Below are 12850 nucleotides of genomic sequence, written 5' to 3'. Positions count from 1 at the left end.
TATAAGTACATAAAGGGCCGTCTAAGAGGGTTAGTTAAGATTGCATGCCTCTAAAATTTCCGGACGATAATAAAACAAGTACTTAGAAATTACATCATTCATGATGAATGTGTTTTTCCCATGACAACTTGTACAAACCGAAGACAGTTGTAACACCTTATCACCAAGTGCCCACAAATACCAGCTGGTAAAACTCCTACAGCATCCTTGAACTTCAATGTCACATTTGCGCAATCCACGCATTTCCTGTTGTTGAACAATGCTTGCAGATCTTCCTCATATCTAGTAAAGTCTAAAGCTCTTAATTTTCCACTAAAAAATGCTTCATTAATTTCATCAAACGAACCTGCTGACTGTATATACGAATGATCATCTAAAGTGCTGCCCGCAGCAGGAGTAGATTGAGTATCAAACAAAGGCACAAACGTATCAAGATTTACGAGTTGGTCACATTCTTCACTTGATTTGTGTAAATTTTTCAATTGCTGATTATAACGTGCAACCTGTGTCGATTTTAAAAACCTTCCTTTTCCGTTCTGTTAACCATCTTCGACGGCCTGCCTGACAGTCGTCTGGTGTCAACGTAAACAATGCCGTAAAGTGACAAGAAGTCGTAAATTAATTCGTTGTGTCAAACTAGGTTAAACTGCTTAAATATGCAAAATTAATTTATTTTAAGTTTAAAAGAAAGTAATTATTTACGTTTAAATTAAACTCCATCTATTCTACATATTACGAAAGCGAGAGCTAAACGCCAATCGGAAACCATTCGAGCTGCGCAATGAGATCGAAAACTCGAACTAGCTCGGACCTCGTTAAATGAATGATTTTTTTATAACACTACTGAATTCAAAATCCACTGATATTCCCAAAATTTGACTGACATTGTCTGACATCTACTGTATAACCACTGTACCCTACTGTTAATCCACTGTACACCCGCTGTACAGAGCTACTGTACCACACTGTATCCCACTGTACCCCACTCTACCGAGCCACTGTACTCCACTGACCAGCACTGTACCTACCCACTGACCAGCACTGTACCTCACTGTACACCACTGTACGGGGCACTGACCAGCACTGTACCCCACTGTACACCACTGTACAGGGTACTGACTGTACTATGTAAGATTTAAAAAAAGTAAATTGTCCTCTGACCCCCCCCCCCAATCCGCCGATCCACGCATGTATTTATCTAAAAACATGGAATCCAATTATCATACAAACTATAACAACTTATTCAATAAAAAGGGGGAACTTATTTTTATACATTTCAAAATCAATGTTTTAGTAACTAAATATCTAGTTGATTTTTTTTACAATGAATTTCATTTAATCAATATTCAATATTTGTCAAATAAATATTAGTATATATGTTACATTAAAGTTTTAAAATTAAGAAATTTAAACTATGAATTACAATTTATAGATAGTTTTAAATTATCTGAATTTTAAAACTTTAATGTAACATATGGTGGAGGGACAACTTTTTTAACGATAAAAAATTCCATCATATTGCTCAACATACTGACTTTTTTTTTCAAAAGAGAGAAGATAACTGCTCTGGACTTTAAAATGTCTTTGAAGTTTTACTTCAGAGGAAGATCAGCGAGTCAGTATCTGTGTATAGTATACATACTTTCAGTAGATCAAAAGGTGTGAATGTCCCAATATACAACCTTGTAAATTGTCAGTCTGACACCTTGTTCAAGATAATATGTAATTCCCTTATACGGGTATTTGTGGTCTTATGGATTATTAAATCCATTTGAAATATATTTTTCTAAAAACATAACATGTATAAATAAACGAAATACTCCTTATATTAATCATTTTAGATGCGTTTTTTTATTATTTAAATCAAGTCGGATATTAAACATGTTAAACATTTATAAATCCTCTACCCCCCCCCCCCCAACAGTCGCTGATATCAAAATAAGTATTGTGTTTAATTAAAAATGAAATATGGTGATAACGAACAGTGTTCAAATAATATTTCACCCTATTACGGTACTTTTAATTATATACTTTTGAATTTGAACACTGTTCATTATCAACACATGTAATACATCTACATGTATCTTCTCTTGCACAGCTAAGAATGTTGCCATGATATACATGTAGTAACAGTTTTAATAAGAAAAAAAATATACCCCTTCCTTCCCTCTCTCTCTCTCTCTCTCTCTCTCTCTCTCTCTCATGTTGTAACTATTCTCCTCCAAAGTCAGGAAGGCATACATAAGCCCCCTTCCCCCTCCCCGCGCGCGCGATATTTTTGCTGCATCACAATTTAATTTTAGCATCTCTTCAATTATAAGCGACACTTTAATTAATAGGCAAACGTGTTTATTTTCTCTTTCCATAATAGGTCAATTGTGTAAGGATCGGATAAATGAGAAAAATAGTTTTATTATTCAGTAATTGAAAATACGCAATTTATTTTTAATCATGTTGAATGTATATGACCTAATAAATTTCACGACGATGATTGAGCATGCAACCCAAAACATGCATACACAATTTTCTTTTTTAAAACAAACTTATGAACTATTAAAGCTGTATATACTAATTATACACTCAATTGGAACTTGTTGCACGAAAACGTCACTCCATGGAAAACGAACTCCATTAGTTGTCATCGTATAATGGCTGCCTTTACATTCAAGTGAATATTTTTACTGATCGTATGGTTTTCTTATACAATTATATTTGTTAAAATTAACGTCTTAAACAATGTCAAGTACTAAACACAATGAATTGAGTTAAATCTTTAAAGCAGAATTAGTTTACTGATTTTTTTTAATTGTGCTTTACACACGTGCTCGGACGACATTTCCGTATAAAATCGCTTCGTATGGTCATTAAAACAAAAAGATATTCAAACTATGATGAATTCTGACTAATTATTTATATCTTGTGTAATATTTGCTTCATGTGTATAGTGATTAGCAGCGTTCACGTTCGCAGGTAGACTTCCAGCCCCGGAGGCTTTAACACCTCTAGAAATTAAGCCCCGCCCTCACCTGAGATTTACCACCTGGTAAAAAAGTTCGGCCTTTAAAACGATCTCTCGTTTTTTCTTCTGTTTTTTTTCTTCATTTACTTAAACCAGTATATTGTATCATAGCAAATATTTCAAATCTTCTATAAAATCTCTCTCTCTCTCTCTCTCTCTCTCTCTCTCTCTCTCTCTCTCTCTCTCTTTTCTGCTTTTGACGAAGCTCCCACGCTAACGTACGAATATTTTAGTATTTAAATAAAGTACTAGCAGTAACATGTAGTAATGTTGACAGCGGCTAAATCTACGTATTGGCATTAAAAAAATTAAAGTATCTTTAGTTTCGGGATAATGTCCATGGATTCAAATGATTTGAAGTTCGTTTTTCAATGATTGTCTTAAAAATTCTTAATGGTTGAAAGTCAACGCTAAAAAGTAATATTTTATATCGACAGTGTACTGTCTCCTTCTTTGTGTATGTCTACAGAAAAAAATCTGTTGTCTGTCTGGGAAAAACGAAAAACCCGGAACCAACAGAAAGGCTCAGACTATACACACGGCCGGGTGACTGTGTGAAGGTGTGAAAACTGACCACCTGTGTATATGTGTTAGGGCCTAGGAATAAATAGATGTAAACGTCGGGGAAATACACTGTTAAAACAAAAAATCTGAATTTTCACTTTTGTTTAAAAAAATCATTATGGTTGCCGGTTGCATTGGGATCATAATCATTTAAAATCTGTCTTAAAAGATTATTATAATTTACTCACATGTAGGACTAGTTTCATGTAATGTTTGCACAAAAGTGGGATTTATTATAAACAGTGGGACGGACAACTTCGGAATGGACATTTTTCCGGCGTTGCGCACCCCTTTCCATTCACAATATCGACCAAAGTTTAGTACAAAATGGTGGGGTTTTTTACTCTAAATAAATTTATGGAAAAAAAATTGAAACATTTTTAGATAGTTTTTTAGATATTTGAACTTAAAAGTTCCAACCCCATGGGATTTTAGTTTGGAAAAAATACCCCACAGAAAATCCCATGCAAACCCCATGGGGTTTTGCAATAAACCCCATGGGGCAAGAAACCCCATGAAGTTTTTTATGGGGAAAAAAACCCCACCATTCCCGAAAAAAATCAGATGGGGTTTTTATCCCCATATTTAATGCTAATGTTGGGTTTTTTCCCCCATATTTACTAAAGTAATGATAATGGGGGGAAAAAAACCCACAAAATATTAATCTGAAATGAAGTAATAGAATCTGCTTAATGTCTGATATAAGGCCGATTGCATAGTTGATATACCTTACAAATTTTTACTAGGCAATTTTCAAATAAAGTTGAATTTACTCATCAAATGTATGATGGATCTCTTTGTGACAGACCAGGTTGCAAGTGATTTTAATTTTTGGTTGTTTGAATAAATCTGTGTAATATTTCCATATTAGCTAGTTTATGCTTAAAATTAGCATTAAAAATCAAGGAAAATATATAGCAGCCCATGTGAAAACTTAACTAACCTAATGTCAATTGTTGGAAAGTATCTCTTCATGTATTCTCACAAAGTCTACTTATTAATTAATTTCATAAGTTATCCTAAATTAATTGTGACTTTCACATTGCAATGGCAAGATGTGGTATTTATCAGGATTTTGGACAGCTAGGACGTATTACATGTAGTCTGTAATGTTCCAATCAAAAATTTTGCTGGCAATGAAGTTTTAAAAGTGAAAATATTTCAACAGCAAAACGATTAGGAAAAAATCACAAACAGCAAAATAAAACTGGACCAGTTAGCCTATTCAATATCAATCTACAACACATATATACTGTCTGGGGTTCTGTGTTGAACTCGTGATATTATGAGTATATAATGACTACGATAGCAAGTTTCGCACGCAAAAATCTACAATCCCTTATTTTGTACTTACAGCAAATGAATTCTTTGAAGGTGATGTTTAGTGAACTGATTCACGGCATCGAAAATTAGATTCTCGGAAAATTATTTACACGAGAAACAATTTACAAATGCATGATTCAGTCCAAACACTGTGACTGTCACTATGAGAATCTTGTTCAAATGTTGCATCGTGTTTGTTTCATATTGTTCTTTCCAGACTGATAATAACGTAACAGTAAGCGCTTTCAAGACTATGACAGGTGTTGACTAAAATCAGAACATGCAACTGGGGAAGCTAATACACGATACTGTCTGTTTTGAAGTTATTTCATTTAAAAAAAAATATTTTAAAATATTCTAGAAATAGATCAGAACATTGTTATAAGGCCGGCGGAACAGCGGTGACGATTGGTGTCCCAGAAAAAATATCGTTTTTTTTTTTACATTAGTGTACAGGTGTATCCTCGACCATATATTGGAGTACAGTACTGCAGTGTAATGGTGAATATATTGTACAACGGCTGCATCAGTGAACAGTGGTCATAAACTCTGTTGTATACACAAGTGCGAAGCGTGGTGAAGATATATACTTCCGAGGCAAGTGTATGTTGACATTTAACATGACATTTTAAATGTGTATATCTTATAGTAGTAACTGCAAACTGTTTGAACTTCTCTGAGAGCTAGCTAGCAACTTAACATTGCTAATTTCTGGCAAACCCTATTTCATACACTTCCCAGTGTAAGTGCATGCATTTCCAAGTTAAAGAAAGAAAAAACCCCAATTAAGATACCTAAAGACACCCCACACACCTTCCCCTTAATGTGCTAAATACCCCTTAAAATTGTTTTTCATCCTCCCTCCCTAGGAATTCACCCCTGCTCCCCCCCCCACCCCCCCCCCCCTATTACTTCTACTGGTCTTCATGGGTTTGATCCCTAATGATGAATACATCCCTGAATGTTGATCGAACATATTTAGACTCATTAGACTGATTTTTTTGCATCATTAAAAAACCAAAACTTTATGATTGCAACATGTCATATAACCTGGAATTAATATAGCAAATGTTATATATATTACATAAGTAAATAAGGTTTATCCCTTTCCATTTTTTGATTTATTATATGATATACTGATTTTATTGTCTTGGTTTTTATATGTCAATAATGAGGATAAATTTAATAAGTAAACTAATATGAATTATACATGTTATATGGCAGCAATTTAAAAAAAAAATGTTTCAGTTTGATATGAATACAAATCATAACTGCCAAAAATCCATATTTTTATGAAAATTATACTAAATGAAAATAATAGATCAGTAAACTTTCATCAAGTTATAATAAGTGCAGTTGATTAACAGCAGGAATGATCATTAAACTGTTATTCTAAGTAATTACAATTTATGAAATGCATTAACTTAATTGGAATAGGGTTTCAATAAACCTCATGGACCCCTTTACTGTAAGAGTGGTACTGCTCTCTTGCAGGGAAATATGATCAATTATGGTGAAGTTTAAGTACTTGTGATGGTCATGCAGACCAGTTCGAATACCGAGGGCGAAATAGCTCAGTTGGTAGAGCATCTGACTAGAGAATTAGGGGGCCCGTGTTCGAATCACAGCCATCATTATTTCTTCCATCCTGTTACATTTGGTGCCGTGACCAACACCTGGAACTGACAGGTTAACTCCTGCCAGGGGAAGAGTCTGGGTTGATCTTCAAGGGCGAAGATCATTTAAGGGGGAGGAATGTGATGGTCAGGCCTGTTCAAATACCAGCGCCAGATAGCTCAGTTGGTAGAGCACCTGCCTAGAGATTCAGTGGTACGTCATGTTTCGCCAAATAATATCATTTTGCCCTGCAAAAGAGCAGTCATCAGTTACCGTGAAGGGGTCTATGACCCTAGCACAAGTGTATGACCCTAGCACAAGTGTTTGTTTCTGTTACAGTAAAAAAATATTTTTGAAATTAAGTTGACATGTAGACAAACAAAGTTATCATAGAAAACAAAATGTGAAAAAACCCATGTTTGCTCTGTTGCTTCTTCTGTCCAAAAGTTATATTTGAATAATGTTAGATACATCTAGTACGTATGTGTTGAAAATCACCTCATCCTTCAGTTAACATGTAGAATATGTAAATGTATCTTTGACTTTAAAAATAACATCTGCTTTGAAAATTATTTTCAAAATGAACAAAAAATATTTATATTTGGAATATTTATTTAATATACATGTAGAAAAACATATAAGTAAAATTTGAACATTTTCCCATGAAATTCTATTATCACCATGCAGCTATCCAGCTGTATATTAATCTTATTTTACTTAAAAGCATGCATCACACTGGTAGCTATACATGTAGGTCTTATTGCTTTAGCATGGTTGACAAGAGAGTAGAAACCCCATATAGCTATAAGTATATATAAGATATTCACTAAAATTGAGTGTTTAATTAAGCTCACTTTTTCATGGATCGAATCAAGAAATATCATATGCGGGATGGAATGTCTCTTTGTCTGTGGCTATATATAAATATATACATGTAAAATGCTACAAATCTAAAGGTCAATTTTTAGTTTCTATGACAATTGTTTTCAAATGTGTGTGGGAGAATTGACACGAGGAAATTGCCATAGGTTTTATGATCCTATATGTGAAAGGTTTTTAACATCTAGCTGCACTTCATGAAAATCAAAAGATAGGGGGAGGGTATACATGTAAGGGTATTTCTATGTGATGTTATGATTTTATCATGATAATATCATGAAGATACTTGTAGTATTGAATAATTAAGGTTTCTTATTAGAGGAGACTGAAGAGCAATTGACTTCTTAATGATTATTTAGTAAAAATGTTTTACTGAAGGAAATCTAAACCCCATGAATCTGTGCATGTTTATATACTTATAGAAAGATGATTAAGTGAAGTGGAGATAGTGGGATCACTTAAATGGTTATATTTTTTCTTAAACCTCAATGGAAGTGGCATTATGGGGTTTACTTTTTTTAGAACTGCATATTCTTTCTTATTACATAATGTATTATACAAAACTCTTTTTTATAGAAAGTTAGTGAAAGTGAAAGGTAGCAAGGGACTGTTTCAGATTATTTGTACGGTACCTGTCAATTATTTGGTGAAATGGAGAATTGCTCTACTTTCAGGCTTATGTTGTGTTGCAAAAAGTCATAAAATAGTTTTTAGTGACTAGCATTAGTTAGAGAGATGGCTCCTATTGAAATTGGTATGCGATATGTAGGTCCCTAATGACTTATATTAAGTTCATTATGATCCAAAGTACTGGTAAACTTTTAATTCATCTTGCAGCTATGACTGTTGTGTTGACTTAGACAAGGGATAAAATATAACATGAAACATTTTATTCAAAGGGGAAAGTCAATGTGTTTACATCGTTTAAATGTACAGAGTTCTTGATGTAACTGGTTGTAATAAAGATGGCTTTTGAATTAAAAGTGGTCATAATTAATCTTAAAAGCAATTTACAGAAACTGTTATTACCCGGTACAAGGTGATTGGTTTAGCCGGGAATGGGGATGTTACTAAAACAGAATTAACTTTTTTATTTTTCAATAAAATAAGATTAAATTTGAAAATTTCTACTTAAAATTGCACAGCCTTAGCGTTGATTCAGACTGATTATAAAGTGTTTTTGTGAGAAATAAACTCTTAGACTTAATGTCAAAGATGGCAGTGCATAAATTTATAGTTTTGTCTGAAAGACCTGTCTAATTTATGAAAAAGGAGGGGGGAAACCAGACATTTGAATGGTTATTTTAGGAGTATAGTCAGAATGATTATTGCAATCATTTGTTGGGGAGTGGAGCACATGTCCATTGTTCATATAATGACACTTTAATATTGGTTGTTTATTTTATCGAATAGATTAAGAAAATGCTACTGTAACAATGTTGCCAAAATTTTCACTTTTTGATTTGTGCTTGAAAAAGAGAATGTATGGGTCCCCCCAATAATTGATAATTTTTTGCATGGGTAGACAATATCCCAAGTACAGTTGCTTCCAGCAGTTACTAGGGGCTTGTGCATGCTGGCCAGTAAGAAAGGTAAAATTTTTAGAAAACAAATTGAGATTGGGCTCCTCTAGTTAGTGTATAATCATTTGAAAATCTCAAGAGTCAGGATTAAGTTTACCTTTGCATGCAGAACAATTTTAACAATTTTTAACAACCCCGCCCCACATGTAAGAAATACACTATATCCACTACATGTATATATCTAATTGACATATTTCTTTAATCGACAAAAAAACTGTCTCAGTTGTATTTAGAAAATTAACATAGATTGTATCTCAATATGCATGTATGTGATAAAATTATACATGTATTTAAAAAGTTTAACTAGTTCTACATAATATATAGGTAAATGTAGATTGCGGCAGACAACCCTTATTCTTGGATAAATATTATGAGGTGTACGGTAATAAGGTATCGAATACAACTGATAACTGATCAAGAACTTCTAATACCGCTAGTGCATTGGCAGCTCATTTTCCCTGATTGTCAATATAAATATTAATTAGAGCAAATAATTGTTATCTCAATCTTCATATTTAAAAAAATATTAGAACCTTAATTAATTGATCTTCACTAATACAAAAAGATTGATAAGAAAATTAGCCACTAAGTCATTGAATGTATTTTTCTCCTCCTTGACATTTACATGTACAATCCAAATTCGCCATTAGGTTACTGATTATCTGGCATAGTAGCATATAGCAGTATTTGTTTTATTGCAAAAATTATGTGTTAATTATGATCTACAATTTTGTGTGACCCAAATAAGACTTATCATCTGAGCTCTCAATGAATACCAGAGATACATGCAAATTACATGTAGTTAGTTATAGCTGACCGAGTTTATAGACTTTTGAAATTTTGACTTGTTTAGTTTAATGTTATGCATTCCCAATAGGATAACATATTAATGTATCAAGTTACAGAGCTTGATTAATAATGAGATTATGAAAATATCAATAATTTTAAGAATTAACCTCATTACTACAAAATAATGCATTGTATGATGGCATTTATCAAAGACTGCATGGACATTGTTTTAGGAGATTCAAGAAATGCCGATGGGTTTGCGTATTTTTAGAAACACTTCATTGAAGAAACAATGTTATTTTTTTGCATATCATGATAATTTTTTCAGGATGTATAAAAATTGAATTAAATTGATTGAGACCAGGATGAAATTGATATAAATGAAACTTGACATCCATGTAAATACATGTATGTACCCAGAATATGTACAAGTCATGTATAGATACATTGTACATTTAATTAGAGATTAAATAGTCCAATATTCTAATACTGTAAGAGTTTCTATCATTGAAAAGTGAACCTAGGTGAAATTAATATGCAAAATTTGGTGTTTGTACATATATATTATGTCAAAACATTCTAAATAAGAGTATGAAAGTTTAAAAAAAAATCCATAAACCCTTCCCAAATTAAGGAAAATGCAGCATGTATGTTTTAGCAATTTTACATTTCTCTTCTAATAATGTGTTTGAATGAATAATTTAATTACTAGAATGTATAGCCCTGTGTGTTTTTGTAACTTAGAAGATGAGAGTGCTGAGCCGGCCTGAGATGAACCAAGGAGACACACTGTGTATACCTCATTAGCACCTATTGTTCTTTCACAGACCTTGCAATTAACTAAGAAATCTTACAAGTCTTTGTAATGGGCACATTCTGTGTATACCTATAAACCACCCTATTGTTCTCCTAATGCTACAATCAACAGAGCAAGCACTATATACACACGACACATGAGAACTTGATAATTTGTAAGAAATTACAAACCAAAGGGAAATTCTGAATGAATCCGAATGAATGAAATTAAAAAGTTTTTATAAGAATTTATAAAATAAAAATGAAAACATTATCTATAATCGAAATAAAATTTTAACATACATTGAAATAAAACACTTAATAATAATAAACAAAGAGACTCCTTAGAAGGTGAAATTTCCTTTAAAAAAGCTACAACAGTTGTAAAAAATATGGCAAATAATAAGAGTCCTGTGAGGCAGTGATGGATTTACAACAGAATTCTATAAAAAAATTTGGAACAAGATACTGGGCATTTTGTTTTTAAACCACAAAATGTCCTATCTTGTTCCAAAAAACTTTATAGAATTCTGCTGTAAATCCATCACTGCCTGGACTCTTATTATTTGCCATATTTTTTATATGGGTATACATGCAAAGTTCGGGAACTCTTAGTCTTACAGAAACAAGGAATAATTACCTGTATCCCAAAAGATGGTATTTAAACAATTGGAGACCAATAACACTTCTAAACATTGCTTATAAAATAAGTTATGAGTGTAATGCTCAGAGAATTAAAAATATGCTTGATATAATTATTAGTTTCGATCAAACAGGTTTCATTCCAGGAAGATATATTGGTGAAAATACTAAGCTGATATATGATCTTATGCAACATATGGGGGGGGGGGCATTTCTAGTGTATTATTCATAATTGATTTCTTTTTTTTTTTTTAAAGCATTTGATACTGTTTCATGGAAATTTATTCACAAATGTTAAGATTTTTTCAACTTTGGAGCATCCATTCAATCTTAGATATCTACTTGTCAATGTAATATAGAATCATCAGTCACACAAGCTGGAAACCTTTCAAAATTTTTCAAACATAGCAGAGGATGTCTGTGCCAAGGCGACCCAATCTTCCCCTATTTATTCCTACTGTGTGCAGATATTTTGGCATATAAGATTAGAATAACTTTTATTTTCGGGCTACACCCTGAGCCTATTTCTACAAACATTTATTCTATCTTCTTGATTATGAAATCCCATATCTATTGGAAAAGATGTCTTAAGGAAATACTATCAATTTATGAATTAATAATAGATATTGAAAGACATTTATCGACTCTAAAATATATTGCTACAAAAAATTGCAGATTAGATGATTTCTATAAGAGATGGGAAACTTGGCTTTTTCTTCTATCTTCTTAATAGACTTACTCAAATTTGACTGTATATAGATTATATAAAGCTGTCAATCAATTACTAACTCATGTTCAACAACTACTCTCTCTCTCTCTCAAGGAACAATTTGGATTTGAAGTAAACATACTTTAAAGCTGTTGTGATCACTTTATTTTATACAAATGTATTGGATTGTTCAACTTTAGATAAAAAAAGAATAAATAGTCTAATAATGTAAGATTTTCTATCATTGAAAAGTGGACCTGGGTGAAATTAATCTGCAAAATTTGGTGTTTGTACGTTACGGCTAAATAAGAATATGAGAGTTAAAAAAAATCCATAAACCCTTCCCAAATTAAGGAAAATGCAGCATGTGTGTTTTAATAATTTTACATTTGTCCTCTTATATTGTTAAAATTTATAATTTAATTACTATGTAGCTTTGGGTGTTTTTGTAACTTAGATGAGAGTGGGCTGGCCTGATATGAACCAAGCAGACACACTGTGTATACCTCATTAGCACCTATTGTTCTTTCACAGACCTTGCAATTAACTAAGAATTCTTACGTGTCTTTGTAACGGGTACGTTCTGTGTATACCAATTATACCACCCTATTGTTCAACAGAGCAAAGGTACATACACACGACACGTGAGAGCAGTTGTCCGATCGAGCTGTGCACGTGTCAGCAGGAACAAACAAGGCAATGCGTTGGGACTTAGATTTAAAGAGCAATAATTGAATGGTTAAAGGATATGTTATGTTAATCATCTATTTAATGACTTTCGTCGGATTTTTTCTGCAAAGATGTATCACTGTTGACCAGTTTATTGCAGCGGCGATGATAACAGCGATCTGTGTTCAATTGAGCGGTGAAGTGTTTCTGGCGTGTGGTCACAATTAACAGGGCATTAATAAAATAAAAGTAAAGAAAATA

The sequence above is a fragment of the Magallana gigas genome, chromosome 1 (genome assembly GCF_963853765.1).
Source record: "Magallana gigas chromosome 1, xbMagGiga1.1, whole genome shotgun sequence".
NCBI classification, from domain to species: domain Eukaryota; kingdom Metazoa; phylum Mollusca; class Bivalvia; order Ostreida; family Ostreidae; genus Magallana; species Magallana gigas.
The sequence above is the reverse complement of the archived record's forward strand: the minus strand, read 5'-3'. Positions refer to the sequence as shown.